Source organism: Balaenoptera ricei, chromosome 15, assembly GCF_028023285.1.
Source record: "Balaenoptera ricei isolate mBalRic1 chromosome 15, mBalRic1.hap2, whole genome shotgun sequence".
NCBI lineage: Eukaryota > Metazoa > Chordata > Mammalia > Artiodactyla > Balaenopteridae > Balaenoptera > Balaenoptera ricei.
Genome location: NC_082653.1, coordinates 88,573,257 through 88,595,533, shown reverse-complemented (window position 1 = coordinate 88,595,533; position 22,277 = coordinate 88,573,257). Strand labels below are relative to the sequence as shown.

General features: G+C 57.9%; 2 long non-coding RNA genes across 2 annotated transcripts; one reads left to right on the top strand and one right to left on the bottom strand.

Annotated features, from left to right (window-relative positions):
* The first annotated feature begins 10,650 nt into the window (after positions 1 to 10,650).
* On the top strand, positions 10,651 to 11,741 carry LOC132349691 (uncharacterized). Its single transcript, XR_009497719.1, has 3 exons — positions 10,651 to 10,806; positions 10,906 to 10,961; positions 11,143 to 11,741. It is a non-coding gene; the product is annotated as an uncharacterized LOC132349691 (long non-coding RNA).
* A 4,805-nt stretch (positions 11,742 to 16,546) lies between these two features.
* LOC132349692 (uncharacterized) lies at positions 16,547 to 20,801 on the bottom strand. The gene is made up of 3 exons (XR_009497720.1): positions 20,605 to 20,801; positions 18,499 to 18,646; positions 16,547 to 17,623 (listed from the first exon to the last, which is right to left on the bottom strand). It is a non-coding gene; the product is annotated as an uncharacterized LOC132349692 (long non-coding RNA).
* Positions 20,802 to 22,277: the final 1,476 nt, after the last annotated feature.

Below are 22,277 nucleotides of genomic sequence, written 5' to 3'. Positions count from 1 at the left end.
GAGCGTCATCCCATGATGAGGGCTAAGTTAATCCAAACAGAGCGGCATCCCATGCTGAGGGCTAAGTTAATCCAAACAGAGCGGCATCCGATGCTGAGGGCTAAGTTAATCCAAACAGAGCGGCATCCCATGCTGAGGGCTAAGTTAATCCAAACAGAGCGTCATCCGATGCTGAGGGCTAAGTTAATCCAAACAGAGCGGCATCCCATGCTGAGGGCTAAGTTAATCCAAACAGAGCGTCATCCCATGCTGAGGGCTAAGTTAATCCAAACAGAGCGGCATCCCATGCTGAGGGCTAAGTTAATCCAAACAGAGCGGCATCCGATGCTGAGGGCTAAGTTAATCCAAACAGAGCGGCATCCCATGCTGAGGGCTAAATTAATCCAAACAGAGCGTCATCCGATGCTGAGGGCTAAGTTAATCCAAACAGAGCGGCATCCCATGCTGAGGGCTAAGTTAATCCAAACAGAGCGGCATCCGATGCTGAGGGCTAAGTTAATCCAAACAGAGCGGCATCCCATGCTGAGGGCTAAGTTAATCCAAACAGAGCGTCATCCGATGCTGAGGGCTAAGTTAATCCAAACAGAGCGGCATCCCATGCTGAGGGCTAAGTTAATCCAAACAGAGCGTCATCCGATGCTGAGGGCTAAGTTAATCCAAACAGAGCGGCATCCCATGCTGAGGGCTAAATTAATCCAAACAGAGCGGCATCCGATGCTGAGGGCTAAGTTAATCCAAACAGAGCGGCATCCCATGCTGAGGGCTAAGTTAATCCAAACAGAGCGTCATCCCATGCTGAGGGCTAAGTTAATCCAAACAGAGCGTCATCCGATGCTGAGGTCTAAGTTAATCCAAACAGGGCGGCATCCCATGCTGAGGGCTAAGTTAATCCAAACAGAGCGTCATCCCATGCTGAGGGCTAAGTTAATCCAAACAGAGCAGCATCCGATGCTGAGGGCTAAGTTAATCCAAACAGAGCGGCATCCCATGCTGAGGGCTAAGTTAATCCAAACAGAGCGTCATCCCATGATGAGGGCTAAGTTAATCCAAACAGAGCGGCATCCCATGCTGAGGGCTAAGTTAATCCAAACAGAGCGGCATCCGATGCTGAGGGCTAAGTTAATCCAAACAGAGCGGCATCCCATGCTGAGGGCTAAGTTAATCCAAACAGAGCGGCATCCGATGCTGAGGGCTAAGTTAATCCAAACAGAGCGGCATCCCATGCTGAGGGCTAAGTTAATCCAAACAGAGCAGCATCCGATGCTGAGGGCTAAGTTAATCCAAACAGGGCGGCATCCCATGCTGAGGGCTAAGTTAATCCAAACAGAGCGTCATCCCATGATGAGGGCTAAGTTAATCCAAACAGAGCGGCATCCCATGCTGAGGGCTAAGTTAATCCAAACAGAGCGGCATCCGATGCTGAGGGCTAAGTTAATCCAAACAGAGCGGCATCCCATGCTGAGGGCTAAATTAATCCAAACAGAGCGTCATCCGATGCTGAGGGCTAAGTTAATCCAAACAGAGCGGCATCCCATGCTGAGGGCTAAGTTAATCCAAACAGAGCGGCATCCGATGCTGAGGGCTAAGTTAATCCAAACAGAGCGGCATCCCATGCTGAGGGCTAAGTTAATCCAAACAGAGCGTCATCCGATGCTGAGGGCTAAGTTAATCCAAACAGAGCGGCATCCCATGCTGAGGGCTAAGTTAATCCAAACAGAGCGTCATCCGATGCTGAGGGCTAAGTTAATCCAAACAGAGCGGCATCCCATGCTGAGGGCTAAGTTAATCCAAACAGAGCGGCATCCGATGCTGAGGGCTAAGTTAATCCAAACAGAGCGGCATCCCATGCTGAGGGCTAAGTTAATCCAAACAGAGCGTCATCCCATGCTGAGGGCTAAGTTAATCCAAACAGAGCGTCATCCGATGCTGAGGTCTAAGTTAATCCAAACAGGGCGGCATCCCATGCTGAGGGCTAAGTTAATCCAAACAGAGCGTCATCCCATGCTGAGGGCTAAGTTAATCCAAACAGAGCGGCATCCGATGCTGAGGGCTAAGTTAATCCAAACAGAGCGGCATCCCATGCTGAGGGCTAAGTTAATCCAAACAGAGCGTCATCCCATGATGAGGGCTACGTTAATCCAAACAGAGCGGCATCCCATGCTGAGGGCTAAGTTAATCCAAACAGAGCGGCATCCGATGCTGAGGGCTAAGTTAATCCAAACAGAGCAGCATCCCATGCTGAGGGCTAAGTTAATCCAAACAGAGCGTCATCCGATGCTGAGGGCTAAGTTAATCCAAACAGAGCGGCATCCCATGCTGAGGGCTAAGTTAATCCAAACAGAGCGTCATCCCATGATGAGGGCTAAGTTAATCCAAACAGAGCGGCATCCCATGCTGAGGGCTAAGTTAATCCAAACAGAGCGGCATCCGATGCTGAGGGCTAAGTTAATCCAAACAGAGCGGCATCCCATGCTGAGGGCTAAGTTAATCCAAACAGAGCGTCATCCGATGCTGAGGGCTAAGTTAATCCAAACAGAGCGGCATCCCATGCTGAGGGCTAAGTTAATCCAAACAGAGCGGCATCCCATGCTGAGGGCTAAGTTAATCCAAACAGAGCGTCATCCGATGCTGAGGAGGGCTCTTTTGGGCAGCCTGGATGGCAGCAGAGAAGAGGGAGGGCAGAGGGAGGCGGAGCGCTGAGCCTCCGCACTGAAAACTGGAGCCTTCAGGTCCAGAGTGAGGACCACAGGCAGCCCTGGCCTCGTCTCCTCCCGGGAGCCGCTCATGCCCGGAGCCGGGGGTGGGAGTGGGGGCAGAGCCGGGGAGCTGGGGCGCAGCTTGGGCCACTGCAGCCCCGCCCCGCCCTGCTCGCCCTGTTCTGATGGTACTATTGCGGCATCACAGAGCGCCCCGAGCTCAGTGGCCTGAAACAACAGTGGTTTATTCTGCTTCCAAATCTGCACCTTGGGCGGGGCTGGGCGTGCACTGGACGCTGGTCTCTGCTGCCCGAGGCACTGGGTAGGGCATCCTGCCCGGGTGAAGGGGCCTCGTTCCAGACGGTGAGCTCCAGTGGGGGCAGTCTGTGGGCAGAGGAGGGTGTCTGCGTCCCCAAGACAGAGCCAGGTGGCGGTGGTATCGCCGTTTGTGACCAGCGTCAGGAGTCACAGAACATCACTTCATCACGCTACGTCCGGGGACCACCTCAAATGCAGGGCTGGGACAGGCTCCACCTCTCGGTGCGGCAGCGGAGGGTTCTGGAAGGGCGTGTGGGACATGAAGGTAGTGAGGCGACCATTTTTAGAGCTGCACCTGCATGGACCCCACACTCTGCAGGCAGAAAGGACCCTGATTCACCCAGCCCAGAGCCCCCCAAGGATTCCAGCCCTGCCGGATGCTCTGCCCCATGGCCTCTGAGGGCAAAAGCTAAACCGTGCGTTAGCTTTCCAGACCTGCAAAGGCCAAGAGCTTGTTAACTTGGAGGGTCTGAGGGGGGAGGGCTCTGTTCACCTGCATCAGAGGCTGCGGCACTTTCCTGACGATGGAAAGCCTTTCTCTTTCATTTGTATTCATTTATTTATTTTTGGGCTGCGTTGCGTCTTCGTTGCTGCGCGCGGGGTTTCTCTAGTTGTGGCGAGCGGGGGCTACTCTTCGTTGCGCTGCGCGGGCTTCTCATTGCGGTGGCTTCTCTTGTTGCGGAGCTGTAAGTGCATGGGCTGTAGGTGCACGGACTTCAGTAGTTGTGGCTCATGGGCTCAGTAGTTGTGGCTCATGGGCTCAGTAGTTTTGGCTCGCAGGCTCAGTAGTTGTGGCTCATGGGCTCAGTAGTTGTGGCTCATGGGCTCAGTAGTTTTGGCTCGCGGGCTCAGTAGTTGTGGCTCATGGGCTCAGTAGTTTTGGCGCACGGCCTCAGTAGTTGTGGCTCATGGGCTCAGTAGTTGTGGCTCGCGGGCTCAGTAGTTGTGGCACACGGGCTAAGCTGCTCCGTGACATGTGGGATCTTCCCGGACCAGGGCTCGAACCCGTGTCCCCTGCATTGGCAGGCGGATTCCTAACCACTGCGCCACCAGGGAAGCCCGAAAACCTTTCTCTTTAATGTTTGATTTTCTCCTTCCATTAACAGACCCCTCCCTTCCCCCCACCCCCATTCACCTGGTCCATGAGCTATAGGAGGTCTGAGCTGGGCAACACCGGGAAACAGAATTACACACTGTCCCCAAGCAATTGTGCTCCAAGTTCAGAGTCGCCATGGTGTCCCCATATCTGCCCTGGGACTTCCCCAAAACATCAGGGGTCCTCCGGGACCCTGCCTGTCCCCGTGAGACTTTGCTGAGGCTCGGAGCGGGAAGCGGGCTCTCCCCCCGCACACACCTGGCGGCCGTGCGGCTGGGCCTCGGCCACACCGCTCTCGCCTGTTGTCAGCAGTTTGCCCTGTCTTGCCAGGCACAGACGGACAGGACCCGGCCTGGGCCTTAAGCCACCAGCAGGGGCCTCCTCGACCACTGGGGGTGTGCACAGCTTGGCAACGCGAGCGCCGTGCGGGGCTGAGGACCGGCTGCAGTCCCGGCACCGGGGAGGGCAGGGCGGGCCGGGCCTGGGGCGGCAGATGGCCAAGACCCCACGTTAGCCTCCGCCCAGAGGTCGTCCCCGGACAGGAGCCCTGCTGCGGGGGCCACCTCCCGTGGCCCGGGCGCGTGGCCGCTCCTACCTCCTCCCACTTTCCTACCCACGGGAAGGGCCTGCCACCGACCCTGCCCCCACAAGCTCCAGGTGAGCCCCAAGCGACACATGTCGGTGGCGACCCCAGGCTTCTTCCAGGGGAGAAGAGACAGGCCCCAGTGTCCCTTGGCTGAGCCCCTGCGCGTCAGACCGGCTTGGCCCCATCAGAGTCTCCAAGTTAACAAGTTCAGGCCTGGTGATTGATTATTAACTAGATTCACAAAGTTGATGAAAAAAATCGGGATATAAATAAATATTCCTGGAGATATTCCACCCCCTGCAGGCATGAACTTTGAATAATTGGAGAGAATTATGCTGAGGACTAATCAAAACTTTTTTTTTCTTTCACTAATTACCTCTGGGTTTCATCAGTGTCAGAGTCTAATCAACTCCAGACATCCTAATCGACCCTCGGGAAATGTTAGGGATGGGGAGGGCTTCGGTGTCATATGGAAGGGGGACGGGGAGCCAGGTGAGGGGTGCCGGGGGTCCTGGCGGCAGATCCGCCCTGGTCGGGGGTGGGGACCGGGGGGAGCTGCCTCACAGGCCGCCACCTCTGCTCAGGATGAACGAAGCCCATGGTGCACTGCGGGCCAGCTTCCCTCCTCTGCACCCTTCCCGGGGCTTGTTGCCTTGTCTGCCCTGGCGTTCCTCGGTTAGATGGATGGGGCCCAGGATGGGGGCTGGCACTGGGGCGGCCCCCAGTCGTGGCGAGAGGCGTGTGAGGGCCGTGCTGGGGCCCAGGGCCAGTTCAGGATTCTGGGCATCTCTGGGGGGAAGGAAGCTTTGCTCCCCTCCCCCCCAAGAAAGTCATTTGCATCTGTTGAAAAATTCCTCCAGCGCTTGGGAGGAGAGGCCCAGGCCGCCAGTGGCTGATGGCTTGATCGCAGCGGTTTTTTCCGGCGTCCTGAACGCAGGGGCTCAGGAGCTGTGACAGCTGGGCCGGCGCAGCCTCTCAGCTCCTCTGAGCAGGGCGCCCGCCTCCTTGGCCTCTCTTGCTGGCTGGGCCTCATTCGCAGGGCCTGGTTCTGTCTCCTTCCTCCTTCGCCTCCTTGTTTCCCGAACCCAGGAAGGCCTTTAACCAATTTCAGAGGGAAAACTCAGTCGTGTGGAAATCCACCTCAACTTCCTCAAGAAACCAAAACCCCACCCTGAACCCTTCAGGCACTCACGCCCCCCATCCTTCTCCCCTTCCTTGCAAAGCGCCCAGGAGATGCTGCTGGTCACGGTCATGGTCACCGCCCTTCCAGGCCCCCTTTGCAGTCTCCGAGCAGGATGAACGGGCCCTCCCCGTTCCCCTCGTAGCCAACAGCCTGCGGACCCCACAGAGCCTTCCGCAGCCAGAGGGGGATGGGCGCAGCCTCGCGGGGTTGGGCCCTAGGCGGCAACAGCCTCGTGAATCCCCAAGCCCCGAAAGGGTCCTGGACTTGGGGTCCCGAGACCTGGCTGGGGGACTTGGGTGCCCTGCACCCTCCCATCAGGGGGCCCACATAGACCCAGGATGGCTGAAGGGGGGTGTCGGGGACACTCTTCTCTCCCTGGGGCCCCCGGTGGTCACAGCTCCCCACAGCAGGCAGGTCCCAGCCGTGGTGGTCGGGCGGGCAGTGCCATCCTGTCCTCACAGCCCCTGAGGGGCCGGTTCTGACCCCCCATTTCCTGGAGGCGCCCAAGGCTGTGACCGCAGCGCAGCTCCCCGCCCCGCAGCCCATGGTCGGCATGGACCCCAAACCCTTTCTCCTGCAGCAGAGGGACAGGACTGTGGGTGGGAACTGGGGCTCCCAGAGCTTCAAAGCCGAGGCTGCTTCCCTCCCAAGCGGAGAGGGGCGTGGCCTCTCCCCCGCTCTGATCAAAGTGGCTCAGAGGCTGCGGAAGGGGGTTTGCTCCTTTTCCTCCCAAACTTTCCTGAAAGGGGGTTGAGATCGCCTTTAATTACAGAGCAGAGGGGTGCGGGGGGGACGCACCAAGGAGCATCCTGCCCAGGGAGGCAGGGGGCCCAGGGTTGGGAGGACAGCGGTGCCCGGAGGGACCCTGGGAGAGCAGGGGTCCTGGGAGGTGGAGTCCGGGGAGGGGTCCTGGGGTCTCTGCCTCTGGCTCTCTCCTTGCTTCTCCAGGCCTAGCCTCCACCTTCCCCTCCCCATCTGCCGTGCAGGGGTCTCAGGTGTGCCGCTGAGCCGGGTGGCCCAGGGTCCCAGTGGGCCCAGGGTGGGGCTGGCTGGACCACCCCCGTCACCTGCCCGTCCTGGTGCTGGCTGACCAGCTGGACCCGCAGCCCCTGGCAGGGAGGGAGGTGACGTCCCAACTGCCTCCCGTCTCCCGAGGTCCAGAGGGGTTCAATAGGCCGGGACGCCCCTGAGCCCGGGCCACGTCACTCCTTCCTGCCACCCTGCCACCTTAGCCAGAACCTGCAGGTCGATTATTTCTGATTCCAGGCAAAGACAGCGTAGATGACCCCTGACCTGAGAGAGTCTGGGTTCTCTGTCGATTATTTCTGATTCCAGGCAAAGACAGCGTAGATGACCCCTGACCTGAGAGAGTCTGGGTTCTCTTTCTTTTGTCTTTAGACACGTCAGGGGTTAGCATCCCCTGCTTCACCGGAGGGAACCCCAGGTAGAGCCCCCTGAGTGACACGGCACCAGAAGCTCCAGGGCCAGCCGTGGATGTAGAGGGGACCCCTGCCCTGTGCCCGGCACTGCGCGCCGACCACCTTCCACGTCCTGACGGGGCTTGTGCGCCGGGGGACTTTCCCGGGGAGAGTGGCTGACTCGGGATTCACACCCAGACTGGATCCCCAGCCTGCACCCCCGTGGGGATGGGGGGCTGCTGCGGCCGCCGGCTTGGCAGGAGCTGGTAGGAGGTAGCGAGGTCTCCCGACTCCTCCCTGAGGGAGGCCTGGATCTGGGGGTCCAGCTGCTGCTCCGTCCCCACCTCCCCGGTCCCCAGGAGGCCCATGTTCCCGCCTCTCCCTGACCCTGGATTGCTGTGTGACTCTGGGCCCTGGCCTCCCATCTCTGGGCCTGTTTCCCTTCTCTCATCCAGATTGGATTCCACGAGCCCCAGGCCCTTCAGGCCCGGACACCGTGTAACTTCGGCTGCCCAGGGCCACCAGAGGCTGTCCCCACTCTCCCGGGGACCTGGGCTCCTGCTGGGCCCGCGGCTGGCCTGGCCTCCTTGTCCGCAGCAGGAACATCCATCACGCCTCCGTGATAGATTATCTGTCCCTCCTCCTCCCGCCCTCGCGCTGTTTCGGCTGCAGAATAATGTTTATCACTTCACACTACATGACACCCTCCCTTCCTCCTTCCTTCCCTCCTTCCCTCCCGCCACCGCCAGCAGATATCAGAAGATTTTCTTGGGCTATTTTCATGATTTTAATTTTCCATTCCCCACCTCCTCTCTACCCCCTTATTACATTTTGGGCTCTTTTTGGGCTTCTGGAATGAGCCTACATTTTCCCAGTGATACTTTTTAATAAAAACCATCATTTATGATTATTTTAGTCCCCCACAAGCTGTCAGCCTCCTCATTTGACTTCCTATCAACGTGGTGCCCTGCCTGCTTTGCCACCACGCAGATGGGCACGTGCGCTCACCCTTTCAGCCTCGGGATTTGCTCCAGAGACTCAGGCCTCCCCTGGCCTTGGGCCCCTCCTGTCCACCTGCCCTGTCCTGTCTCAGCCCAGCCCTGCCGCCCTCCGCTCTCAACGGCCCCTGGTCTCCTGAGTCTTCTGTTTTCCTGCAGGTGAGTATCACCTGCACACCTTTCTCAGCTCCGTGTATTAGAAGGGACTGAGGTCACAGAGAGGCGGGGCTGCTGGCGGAGTCCGCCCGCTCCTAACGGCTCAGGATCGCCAAAGACGGTGGTTTTCCACAAAGATCCGTGTCTAACCTGCAGGCATAACCCAGTGAGACAGGGACTGGCCCATCATGCCCTCCAGCATGACCTGGGACGGGGCCCTTCCTCTGAGACTCGGTTCTCCCTTTAAAATACAGACACACGTGGAGCTGTGGATCATTCATTCATTGGACATATACAAATTGAGGACCTACTAAGTGTGGGAAGAATCACGCACCTGTCCTAGGGTAGGAACCAGCTCAGATGTCACCCTCCTGCATACCAGAGCCCCCACCCCACACTTATACACTTACAGAATGGAGCCCTGGACTGCCTCATGGTTTTGCTGTGTGACCTCGGGCGAGTTACTGACCCTCTCTGAGCCATCCTCGCTTTCCTTCTCTGGGCTCCCTACACCCCTGACATTAATCTTGTCCTCATCAGCCCCCAGGGGATCCTGTTTCCAGCAGCTGCAGCCTCTTCCCAGCTCCTGGCCGCTCTTCCCCCCGCCTGCCACGCCCAGGCGTCCATGACCAGCTGGGCCCGGGAGACCACGTCCGTGGCAGGGAGAGGCCATGTGGGCCTCTCACCCTGGCCAGGCCCTCACTGGCCCCTGCTCCTTGGCAACCTTTGGAGAGGGGTCCCTGTTGGGTCTGCTGGTGGATGGGCCGCAAGGCCCAGGGCCACTGTCCAAGTTCTGGCCCCAGGTTGGCCAGACAAGTGAGTAATGGATTCTCCCTCCCAGCCCAGCTTCTCCCTTATCAGCGGTAGGAGATTGCTATGAATATTCATAGGACTCATGAATATTCGTGCTGCTAATGACACGCTCCTCTCCACCCCCTTGCCCTTGGGCACCTCCATAGCTTTCCAGGCTCCCTGCACCCTCTTCTATCCTTGACCCCTGCCTGAGGGGGCTTTACCTCCATTGCAGTGAGGCTGGCAGGAGACGCCGGGTGGGAAAGACCCCTGGCCTGGTGCCCAGGGGGTCTGGGTTCCTGTCTCCACTCTGACCCCATTCTGCATAGAAGGGCTGGCTTCCCCTGGGCCTCAGTTTCCCTTCTGACCTCCATGGGCACCGAGGGTCCGGCCAGGCTGGCTGCCCCTGGAACAAACACGTCCTCTCTGATTGCACTTTCTGGGCGAGTGCTCCATTGTGTGGGGACAAAGCTGGGGGCTTGGCTTCTCTGGGGGTGAGCCAGGCAGGCCTCGGGTTACCCAGGCGGGTAACCAGAGAGGCCTGGGGTCCGATGTCACGGGTCCGCGGCCAGGGCCTGCTCAGCTAGCTGTCCCTTGGGACCCGGGAGACACAGGTGGGTGGGTGCACTTGCCAGGAGGGGTGGGGTCAGCTGACAGGACAGCAAAGGACGGACAGAGGGCCAAGAGCTGCCGAGCAGGCAGAGATCTTCTGCTGCAGCCTGTGTTCAGTACCCACGTCCGCAGGGGAGACCCGAGTGATCGCCTCTAAGATGAGGTCCATCTTGAGAGATTCACTCTCACAGTGCCGTAGAGACACCGGAGGGAAATAGGGGACGAGGGGCAGAGATACCGCAGGAGAACTCGGGTCTGGCAGCTGCGGAGGGGGTGGGGAAGGGGGCGGGAGGGCCTTCGAGGTCCGGGTGGGGGTGAGCTGGGGCTTCCCTCTGCCTGGAGGGAGTCAGGCTCCACTGCTTACGCTGCGTGACCTTGCGCAGGCCGCCTGGCTCTGCATCTCAGTGCCCCTCTCTGTGCATGCCTGTTCCCGGCCGTATGCAAGGCCAGCTACCCTTGCCCTGCGTGGGAGGGCCCCACCCTGGGGCATTTGGCCACTCGTCCAGAGGGGAGCCAGCTTGGGGAGCCGTGACACACCGCAGAGCCCAAAGCTTTGGGATTCCAAGAGGGCAAACCCTGCCTCTGCGTCTGCCCAGGCTCCCTGCCGCCCCAGACCTCTGGGGGCGCTTCCTCTCCCGGCACCTCCGCCCGTGCTGAACCCCGATTTCCCGGCAGCTCCCTCTTTGCTTGTCTGACTCTCACTGGGCTGGAAGCCGTGGACATCCAGGGTGCCCAGCCCCGTCTCCTGCTGGTGGACTCCCCCGGGGCAAGGAGTAGCTCCTGGCCTGCAGGCCTTTTCCAGGGGTGAGGGTCTCTGGCAGGAGCACAGGGGTGGCCAGCTTGTCAAGGAGAGTAAGCCCTGACCAGCACCTTCCAAGAGTTCCAAGACACGAGGCCCCCTCTGTCCACTGGTCACCAACTAGACTCCACGGACAGCGACCTCCTTTGCACGTGAGCAAACTAAAGGCTCTGGGGGTCCTGATCCCTCATCCCTGTGTTTCCAACACACACTCTGACCCCTGTCCTGGGGCCCTGCCCTGCTCCCCGCAGCCTGGAGTGGAGGCTCGCAGCGGTCCGGCGCTGGACCAAGGTCGTGCAGGGAGCAGGTGAGGCCAGGCCCCCCCCCCACGCGCAGTCTGCACCCCGTCCCACCTTCCCGGGTGGACGACAGACGGCGGGGCCCTGCCCATGGGTCTCACTCAGGCTGACCCCGCGTGAGCTCCTTCACTGAGACCCAGCCTTCTCTGTGCTGTTTGCCTAAATTTGTTCAACCCCGTCTTCCCACAGGAGCCCCACGGCCACTGTCAACATCTGTGGGGCTACAGCCGAGGAATGCCTGATGAGGGCTCGGCGTGGCCCCGCCATGGGGCACAGGCTGGGACAGATGGTCCATCATTACCCATTTTTATTCATTACAAGCTCCGCGTGCCGCGACTGGCCAGCCAGCTCCAGGCTCCTTGGAGGTGCCGCGGGCCCAGCTATTCTGGAAGGAAGAAACGGCCCTTCATTTAGATCAACGTGCCTCCCGGCCTCCTTTGAGCCACAGACGTTCCCGGCTCGCGCGGTCCCTGGGGTGCTGGGCTGGGCGTGGAACAGGAGTGCAGCTGCCACCTGCCTGAGGGGACTGGGAGAGGGGCCGGCACAGGACAGGAACAGGGGGCCCCTGGGGACCCCGGCCGGGGCTCGGGCGGGCAACGAGGCTCCAGGACCCCCAGGAGCCAGCTGCGGGCTGAGGCCGCCCGGAAGCCCCTCCTGAGCCCTCTCCCTGCTGGCCTCCAGCCCGCGGGGCATAACCTGCCTCAGAAGGAGCCTGTCCTCCATCTCTGCCCTGCTGGCCTCGTAAGGGCCTTGGGGCCCGCAGACCCCTGGTGCCGGGGAAGCTTGTGCTCTGGGTGTTGGTCTGGTTGGAGCTCCACAGCCATCTGCAGACGCTCCAGACCCCGGCCTGATCCCTCCCGGGGGCTCCCTGAGCCTCTGGGGTCCCATAGCCTTGGGTCCCAGCCCAGCATTGCCTCTGACTTGCGGGGATGCAGGGTAAATGCCCCCATCCCTGGACTTAGCCCCAACTGCAAGATGGGGGCACGTCCTCCTTGAATGCCGAGTGGTGGGCGGCCCCAGAACCTGCGCTTCTACTCATGCTGCAGAACTAGGACCAGTGCTGCTTTAGGTAAGTCCCTTGCCACCCGCAGCCTCCACGAGGGGTGATCGTGTCCTGCTGGACCCCCAACAAGAAGGGGGAGAAAGTGCATGGGGGGCAGTGACCCGCCACGTCGGACAGTCCTGGGAGGGGTTCACTGATGCTGCGGGACGACCGGGGGCCCCAGGCTGCGTCGGGCGCCCTGGGAGCCCGCGTCTCCCTGCGGCCAGGACACCGACTTCCCTCCAGCTTCAGTGTGTGGCCTGTTAGCCCGGGAGATAATGGGACATGAAGGACAAGATTTCTAGTCAATAAAAAGGCGCCGTGGAGGCTTTTTATATCTTGCTTCTGTCACACTGGGTAGGCGATTTTTTTTTTTATCTGCTGCCCACTTGATGGTCCATCATAAAGCTGGGTCCCTGCCCTGCTGGCGTCCATCACAGCCTGTCCCGGGCTGCTGCCCATTAGCCCGCGAAGCCCAGACCCCCGAGAGGTCAGCTCCAGGGGCGCTGGTGGCTGCACAGCCAGGAGAGCTGGGGACGCCTTTGCAGAGATGCAGGGGAGGCGAGGAGGTGCGGGTGGAGGTCACGTGGGAGGGGGCAGGCAGGGCTGGGCCGAGGACTGAGCCGAGGCCAGGAGGCCTCAGAGGTGGGCCCGCCACAGGCTGCCCTGAGATGGCCCGAGGAGCCGCCCTGTCTGGGGCAGGACGGGGTGCTCAGCCCTGCTCAAGACAGAGCCAGGTGGGACATGTAGGTGCATAAAGCCAGCGGCTGCCAGGGCTGAGTACTGAGCTCCCTGACATTGGAGGAAATCAAGCACATCCTGATGCCCCACTGGGCCAGGAGGCTTGAGTGGGAGAAGAAAGGCCAGTAACACAAGGGACGGTGTGTATTTTTCTCAAAAGTAATTGGGGGGGGGGCATGTCCTGCAAGGAGGTGGTGGCGGGGCCGCCTCCCACACTAGTTGGTGCTTTAGTGGAGGCCCAGGGGCTGGGCAGCCTGGGGGGATCTGAGGCCTGCAGCTGTAGATCCCACGCTGCCCTGCAGAGGCGTCGACATGGACCCAGGAAGGGGTGGATCAGGGTGGCTGTGAGGAAGGCCACCCCCTGGACTCTCGTCCACACGCCTCTGACCCACGGATCAGGCCAGAGGGAGGGCGCTCGGCCAGGAAGGACGGAGGCGCTGGCCTCATTCCTGGAGGAAACGCAATCAATCGTTCCCTGCAGCAGGGCACCTCCTGGCCCAAGTCTCCTACTTGTGCCTGGTTTTCCATCCTGACGGGGGCTCAGGGTAAGTGGCCTGTCCGTGGGGGCAGGGGGCCCTCTGGGAACGGAGAGCAGCTGACACCGAAGCAGGAGATGGGACAGTTGGTTGGCTTGGAGACTGCCAGGGGGAGGGGCGGAGTTGGCCTCTGTTCCCTGGACCCACTTGCCTGTCCCTCCCCTGGGATCCCCCCCCCGCCCCCTCCAGCCAGGTCAGTTCAAGTCTTGTGAGAGGCACTGGGGCTCCGGGGCACTGGCACAAGCCCCTTCCTGCAAGGTGATCCCCGACCAGGAACCACGACCCCAGCCCAGGTGACGGGCGTGCACGGGCACCTGAACCGGCCCAGGACACCCAAGCTGGGTCTGAAGGGCAGAGGCCTGGAGGTGAGGGGGCCACACCCTCAGAAGGGGACGAGCGCCCGCTGAACCCAGACCCGCCCTCCTGCGCCTGGGCTCCTGCGCCCCGCGGGCTGGGCTGCAGCGGGTCTCCCAGGGAGAAGGGTGGGCATCGGGGTCCCCACCGAGCAGGGCAGCAGGGCTACACGCTGACGGCCCACCTGTGAGGAAGGGCACGCCTGTGGCTCGGTCCCGAAGCACCTACTGTGACACCTACTGTGACACCTACTGTGAGTACTTTGCCCAAAGGTGACACTGCTCTGACTGGCCCTGACCCCAGGGGCTCACGTGAGAAGTGGGGGAAGGGCCGCTGCTGCAGCCGCTTTCATTGTGTCGGCAGGGGTCCACACGTGTTCAAGGCCACGTCCACTTGTGGCCTCCGACGGCACCTCCATCTTGGAGTCCCTGGAGGGACCTGGGGGCCCCCCCGGGGCCATTCCCTACCAGCCTCGACGTCCTTGATCTTCCCTTCCAAGAAAGAAATCCTGGTGGCTGAAACGGTTTTTAAGAAATAAAATACCTCTCAGTCCACTTCAAAGCTCGTAAATGTCATCTCTGTTATTTTCTGGCCTAGTCCTTCAGTGAGTAGGAAAAATCCCGGGGGGGCTCAAGTGACTGGGGCCTGGAGCTGTGGTCCCCGGCCTCTCACGCTGTAGGAGAGCAGCCCCAGCCCTCAAAGCACGAGGGGGTGTGAGCCCCTTTGGGACAGCTTTCCCAGCCCCACCTCTGCAGCCCCGGGAAAGGCTGCACCTGTTAGTTCCCAGAACTTGGAGACGCAATGGACCCGACCCAGGTGTGAGGCCCCCTCTGTCTGTCTGTCCATCTGTCCTTCCTGCCCGCATCCAGTCTGCAAACATTGGTTGGTCCTTGATGGTGGCCCTGGGCCGCGCCTCTCAGGGACACAGACCTGACATCTCAGGGTCCCTGAGGGCAGGGCGCCTCAGAGCGGGCCCGAGCTCCGCTGTTCTCTCCTGCGGGCCTCACGTGCCACGACAGCCCCGGCCGTCGTAATCCACATTCCTAATCGTCAAGAGGGACAATTCTGGGGAAAAAAAAAAAAAGAGAACGAAAAGCACCGTCATTCGGCCAGGTCTTTCTTCTACACACACGTACATTTTTTCTTTGCAAAATTGGGATTGAATTTACTATGCAGTTCACACTCTGTTGATTTCTCCACCCAACAGCATATCGTGTGGTTTATCCCAGACGCAAGATGCCAACAAAGACGTGCATTTCTGCAACCTCTGGCTTCCAAGGAGGCGACATGGCCCCCATTTCCTCCGATCGGTGTGCAGCTGGAGAGATGGCCCTGAGGAGCAGGTGGGGAACACAGGTGCGAACAGAGGTCACGCAGGTGAGCCGGCGAGAGGCCGGAGCTGAGGCCACGGGGGAGCAACGCGGTGTCTGGAGGCTGGGAAGGTCTCTCTGCCTTCCTCGGACTGAGAAATGCCATGGGGGTGGCGTTGCGAGGCCTGCAGGCGCCCAGCCCCAGGATGGGGAAGAGCGGCCGTGGTGCGCGTACGACGCAGCGCCGCTCAGCGAAACAGCAGCCAGCGGACACACACCTTGGACGGGGTGGGAGGAACCAGACCCAGGGAGGGCATACTCTGCGACCCCAAGTGCATGAAATTCCGGAAGAGAGTAAGCCAACCTACGGTGGAAAAAGTCGGAGCCAGGGTGGCGTGGGGGGCCGGGGCACGTGGGCATTTTTGGAGTGAATGTTCTGTCTCTCAATGGGGGTTTGGGCTGCAGAGTACACGTTAGAGCATTCGATGGCCCCCCCTAATGTTTCTACATTTCATTATCAATTTTACTCCAAAGAATTTAAAAATCCATAACGAACATTGAACTCTAGTTTGTGCTGTGCGCGCTGCCTATTTAGGGGTGTCGTGTATGGACATCTGCAGCCGACTGGGAAAGTGGTAGATTCCTGGGGGCTGGAGAGAAAGGTGATAAAGCAAGTGGAGCCAAACGTCTGCTGTGGGCGTTTGGGTGTCACTATAAAATTATTTCAACTCTTCTGTATGTTTGAAAATTTGCAAGATTACATGTGAAAGCCAATGAAAGAGCCCAGGTGCTGTAGACAAGCGGCTGGACCGTGGTAGCTGTTCACTGACCGTGTGTGTGACCTTGGACTAGTTTCTTGGACTCCTGGTGCCTCCGTGTCGCCATGGCATGAAAGAATTAACGAACATCAAGTACTTACACACAGTAAGTACTGGTGTACAGTAGGTGCTTAAAAAGTGTGCCCTTTGTTGGTAGCAATTCCATTGCTGGTAATACTGAGTTATCAGGGCTCCTACGTGTGCTTTAGGCAGCCAGAGAGGCTGAGGGATAAGCCAAGGGTTTGCACTGAGTTCAAGAGTAAAGGGCCCCAAAGAGCCAAAACGATCTTGCAAATGAAGAACGAAGCAGAGGGCTCACACGTCCCCCTGTCAGACTTCTACAGTGACCGGGACAGTGGTCTGGCAGAAGGATAGAGACATGTACACCGATGGGGTAGAACTGAGGGTGCAGAAATAAACCCTTGTATTTACGGTCACTTTATTTTTGACAAGGGGGCCAAGATGATTCAATGGAGAAAAAACAGTCTTTTCAACAGATGGTGCTGGGACCAACAACACGTGCAAAAGAATGAAATTGGATCCCTTTTTCACAGCATCTGAAAAATAACTCAGTGGATCAAAGACCTAAATGTAAGGGCTGAAACTATAAAACTCTTAGAAGAAAACATAGGAGTAAATCTTCACCTTAGGCAAAGGCTTCTTGGATACGACATCAAAAGCACAAGCAACGAAAAGAAAAAAAAAAAAATTGGACTTCATCAAAATTAAAAACTTTTGTGCTGCAAACAATTCCAACAAGAAAGTGAAAAAACAACCTATAGAAAGGGAGAATATATTTGCAAATTATGAATCTAATTAGGAACTTGTGTCTAGAATATATAAAGAACTCTTACAACTCAATAATAAAAAGATAAATAGCTTCCTGGCCGTGGACAAGGATCCTAGTAGATATTTCTCCAAAGAAGATTTACAAAGGCCAAGAAGCTCATGAAAAGATGCTCAACATTATTAGCCATTGGGAAATGCAAATCAAAGCCACAATGAGATACCCTTTCACTCCCACTGGGATGGCCAGAATCAAATAGACAGATAAAAACAAGTGGTGGTGAGGGTGTGGAGAAATTGAAACATACACACTGCTGGTGGAAATATGAAATGTTGCATCCACTTTGGAAACAGTTTGGGAATTCTTCAAAATGTTAAGCACAGAGTTACCATATGACCGGCAATTCCACTCCTTGGTATATACCCAAGAGAAATGAAAACATATGTTAATGTAAAAACTACGTAAATGTTCATAGCAGCATGTTTGTAGTATCCCCAAAGCGGAAACAACCCAAATGTCCATCAGCTAATGAATGGATAATAACATGTGGTCCATCCATACAATGGAATATTATCAGCCAATCAAAAGGAATGAAATTGTGACATATGCTACAACATATATGAATCTCAGCTTTGAAGCTCCTGCAGAAGTCTTCTGGGCAGGCGTTGGGCCAGCACTATGGCATGGCAGTGGAAATGGGAAGAGAATGATGAATTCAAGATTCTACAGAGGCCCGTGTCGAAGGATGCAGGCGTGGAGCCTCCCTTGCCTTTCCTCTCCACATCTTGCCATCTCTGTAGAAGTTGGAGAAGAGGGATCTAGGATTCTAAACCGCGTAGGCCAAGTATTTGTCAGAAGGAGAAGCAGTGGAGTAGGAAGAAGGGAATCTAAACTTTCACTGTAGACTTGCTGCCAACTAACATTTGACTTGGGCAAGAAACTGCACTTCGTGGGCCTCAGCTTCCTTGCGGGTAAAATGATGCTGATTCAGATGCTTTCTCAGGCTCATTCAGCTCGTTTTCCACTCTTTTATTCCAAATGCCTACATCACAGGTTAACATGATTTTAAATAAACTCCATATCTGAAAAAAACAAAAAACAAAAAACCCCTGCATTTTACCACTAAGACAATACCACTAAGTGAAATTAGCCAGTCACAAAAGACCACATAGCATATGATTCCATTGATTTGAAATATCCAGAATAATCAAATCTACAGAGACAGAAAGTAGGTTAGTGGCTACCTAGGGTTAGAGGTGGTGGTGGAGAATGGGGGTGACTGCGAACGGGTACTGGGGTTTCCTTTTGGGGTAAAAAATGCTCTAAAATTAGATGGTTGCACAACTCTGTGAATATACTAAAAACTATTGACTAGCACACTTGAAATGGCATGTAAATTATCCCCCAATAAATCTGTTAAAACAAAAGAGAGCCTTGGGTTCAAGTTCTGACTTGGCTCTCTGGGGCAAGTCTCTGTCATTCCAGGAACGAAGTTCAGTCTGATATGTAAAATGGGGCTGGAAAGATTTGCCTTCCTGGGTTATTGCAGGGACCAGATGAGATGACAGGTATGAAACAATTTTTCATTTTAACTTCTGTATTTAAATTTATTACAAAAGGAAATGTATGCACATTGTACAAAATTCAAATGGCAGATGTGGGTACTCAGTGAGAAGTCTCATTTTCTGGGGCGATGGAAGTTTCAATATCTTGATTGGGGTGGTGATGACACAGATGTATACATTTGTCAAAACTCGTGGAACTGTACTCGTAAGAAGGGTGAATTTCATTGTCAGTAAATAATACATTAAAAAAACATCTTTAAGTAAATCCGTCTCCTACCCTCTCTCCATGTCTCCTAGCCCTCCAATTTTGCTACAGTTTTGCACACACAAGCAAGTAAAATGTTATTTTGTTACACCCTTTTTGTACTCGTAATAAAAAAAGTACTACATACACTGTTCCTCTCCTTGTTTGTTCCCCTGAAGACCATTCTGGGAGATGGACTCAAATCAGTCTGTGCTTATCCAGCTGCACGCGCCTCCATGTGGAAGTGTCCCAGCGCTCCACCGCCAGCCGATATTTAGGATGTTTCCAATCTGCTGCTATTACAAAGAGTGCCTTCAGTGAATAACCTTGAATGCAGTAATATATCATTTTTCACGTTTGTGAGCAGTCTCTGGAGGACAGATTCCTAGAAGGAAATGCTGGGCCAAAGGATATATGTATTTGTAATTTGGACATTGTTTCAGATGTTCCAAGAGCGCCTGCTTCCCTATACCATTGCAACATGGTGTGTCATTAAACTTTACTCTTTGCCCATTGGATGAATGAAAAATCATCTTTGAGAGTAATTTTCATTTTCATTTCTGTTGTTAAGTGTGAGACTGGGCACTTTTTGTATATGTCAGTGTTATTTTTATTTCCTTTTCTGTTCATAATCTCTGCTCACTTTTTTCCCTCTTGGGTATTTTTTTAATTGATTTGTAAGAGCTCTTTACATATGGGGATATAGGATCTTTGGATAAAAGTTGGACATATTGCTTCTTTTATGGCTGTTGGGTTTTATGGTGTTTGTTGTTGTTACTGTGAAGTTCTGGGCACAGGAAGAGACAGTCTCCATTTTCCTCTGGGTACCATCTCCCAGGATGGGGGTGGGGAGGGCTCGTCTCCACATTAATCCCAGCCACTTGTGTCCCTCTGCTCTTTCCCTGCATACCCTCAGGTGACTGACTGACCTGCCTGGGTCGGTTCCTCCCAGCCAGGCCGTCGTTAGAGGAGAGAGGAGCCATGACAGGGGTGCAGAGAAATGTGAGACCCTCATCTATTCTGAAACTGCACTCAGTCACCCCTCCTGTGCTGGTCGGGTATGTGGCACCTGGATTCAGAGGTGGGTCAGACTGTCCTGCTCTGCTGAGGTCACAGTCTGGTGGGAAATCCAATGTGGTGCGTGCTTGGCCGGGGGAATCTCAGAGTGTCCGGAGGAAAGTGGGGGGCGGTGGGGAACACAGGCACGGGGGCGGGCCCTAGCAGCTGGGGAAGGTGGTGGCCCCATAGCCCCAGGCCCGAGGGCCCTCACTTCCTAGCTTGCCTCTCCCCAAAGAGCACTGGGGTGCATCCAGATATGGCAGTTGGTTTGTTACAATAAAAACAAGAATCTTGCTGACCCAGTTCCTGTAGAGTTCAATCCTGGCCTCCCTGTGAAGTGGGAGGTGTTAATAGTACTCATTTCTAGGGTGGCCGTGAGGATGAACTGAATTGATGCAAGCAGCAAGCACACGCTTGACACATGGAAGTGAATTTTATAATTCCATATGGGGGTGCGTGGGTGCACGTGTGTTAGGTGTGGACTTGGGTGTATTTGATTTGGGGGTGCTAGGAGCAGGGTGCCAGGCTATACCAGCTACAGCTTAAGCTGGGCTTCTGTGAGGGTGCAGCACCCCGTTCCCGACCAGATAGATAATGCCTCGCGGTGGGGTGGGCTTGTGGGTGAGGTTGCGGCTGCCTATAGACATGAGGTGTGTGGGTGCGGTGTGTCTACAACAGAGGCTGGGGGGGGGGTTCTCAGGGGGAGAGGAGTGTCTGAGAGGGGAGAGAGGGAGGGAGGGAGAGAGAGAGAGGGAGAGGGAGGGAGAGAGAGAGGGAGGGATCTTGCCTCACAGCAGACGCACCAGAGAGAGAGCCCTCCGCCTTTATTTAGCCCAGAGAGACTGGGCTCCCTCCTCCCTCCAGGTCTGCCCTGGGGCCCCCATTCCCAGCCTGAGGCGGGTCTGGCCTTTCTGGGGGGCAGCAGCCAGGCTCTGCCCTCTTAGAGCAAACAAAGGCATATTTCCACGTCTCAGGATGCTGGAGCAGGAAAGGCCTGGGTATCCGGCAGGAGTGCTCCCCTAAGGCAGGAGCGCCGCTCCTGGCGAACCAGGTCACAGACTTGCAAGGCCCTGGCGAGTTGGCGAGAAGGTGGGAACGGGGGCTGTGAGCCGGCCTAGGCTACACAGGGGCAGTGCACCTCTAGTAGAGACCTTGGCAAGAGAGATCCCCCCCCCAAGGCAGCCTCTGCCCCCACCTCTGGGTCCCAGGAGGTCTGAGCGCCCCTCAAGGACAGGACAGCCAGAAGGCAGTGGCTCCGACATTGACCGTCATCCTCTAGGCCCAAGGGTCCAGGGGAAAGGTGGTGGTCTATCCTCTATCCTGGCCCCCTTTGGGGTCTCGGCTCTCCCGCGGAGACGTCGAGTCTGGCGGAGGCGCGGGTGGGGTTGGGGGGAGCTGGAGGGCGGCAGCTGGCGCCGCAGGCTGGACGGAGTTTATGGGCTGCGGAGAGGCCGCTGGACCGGACCCCGAACCGGAACCCCGCGCGCCCATCCTCGGCCGGGCCAGCCTTTGGCCGCGCTGCTCGCAGCCTCAAGCGCCACTCCCACGCCTGTCCCGGCGCCTCCTCCCGGGGCGGGGGGGGGGGCGCCCCTCACCCTCCAGCAACCCCCTCCCCTATGCCGCGCGCGCCCCGCGGCGCGCAGGTCGACCCCGCCGTCTCTGTCTCCCTTCCCGGGCCGGGGCAGGACGCGGGGCAGGGGCGCAGCGCAGGGCGCGGCGCCCGGAGGGTCTCGCCCAGCGCCCGCCGGCGTCCCGGCTCCGGGGCTCCGACACAGCGGCTCAGGAAGCGGCGCGCAGGCCGTGCCGGGCGGAGGCGCTCTTGAGTCTGGTTTGGAATTCTCACCCAACACGCAAGCCGCAGGCTGGGCAGCGGCCGTGGGGAGCGGGAGCCGCCCCGGGAGGCGGTGTGGACGCTGGCTGTGGGCTCAGGGAGACCAGGGGGCTGCGGATTTAGAACCCTGTTTAGAGGCCGACCGAGAGATTTCAGTCCCCCGGGGGTTCGGGAGGCGAATGTAGGGGAAGGGGATCGGTGGGAGGAAAATCCGCTAAACCGAACCTTCCGGAATCCGAAGGAGCCTGGCTGATCCCACACACCCTCCTCTGCCCTCCCCCTAACCGAAAGGGGGGGCGGGGCCGAGCAATGGGAGGGTTAGTGGGGGTCAGCGATCTGGGGGAGGGCAAGTCCTTTAGGGCGCGACCCCCCGCAGGCGCAGGGCCCTCCCCATCCCGGAAACGCGCGCCCCTGCGGGCCGAGCAATTGCACTCGCGGACGCGCGCGCCCACACACGGTCTGACTTCGGGTCAACTTTCACGCGGTTCCCGGGTGTGTGTGCACAAGGCAGTGCCCGCACGCGCGTGCACATCTCCGCCCCAGGGGCCCACCTCCCATCTCCACCCAGTGTCCCGGCTCCTAGGCCTTCGGGGGCTTCTGCTCTAACGTGGCCTGGGGCGGGGCGGGGGCGCGCAGGGCGAGCCGGAAGGAGGGGGCGAGGGTGCCGCGGGGCTCCCCACGCCGCCCCCACAGCACGCGCCAACTTCCCCTCCCGCCTCACCCTCCGGACACCCCCGGTCCACCGACGTGAGGGATGGCCACCGCCGCGCGCCCCTCCGGCCGCCCCCGCCCGCGTCCCGTGCCCCTCCTCCAGCCCTCCCCGCTCGGGCTCCTCCACGAAACCTTCGATCACGCTCGGAAAGAATGTGCTACAACCTCGGCGCGGCCGCGGCCGCCACCACCGCGCCCGCGCCGGAGCCGGAGCCCGAGCCGGAGCCGCCGCTCCCCCGCCTGCCCGTTCGGCCCCGGGCTCGCCACGCGCTGTCCCCGCCGCCGCCCCGCGCTCGCCCCGCACTTGACGCAGTGAGCGCCGCAGC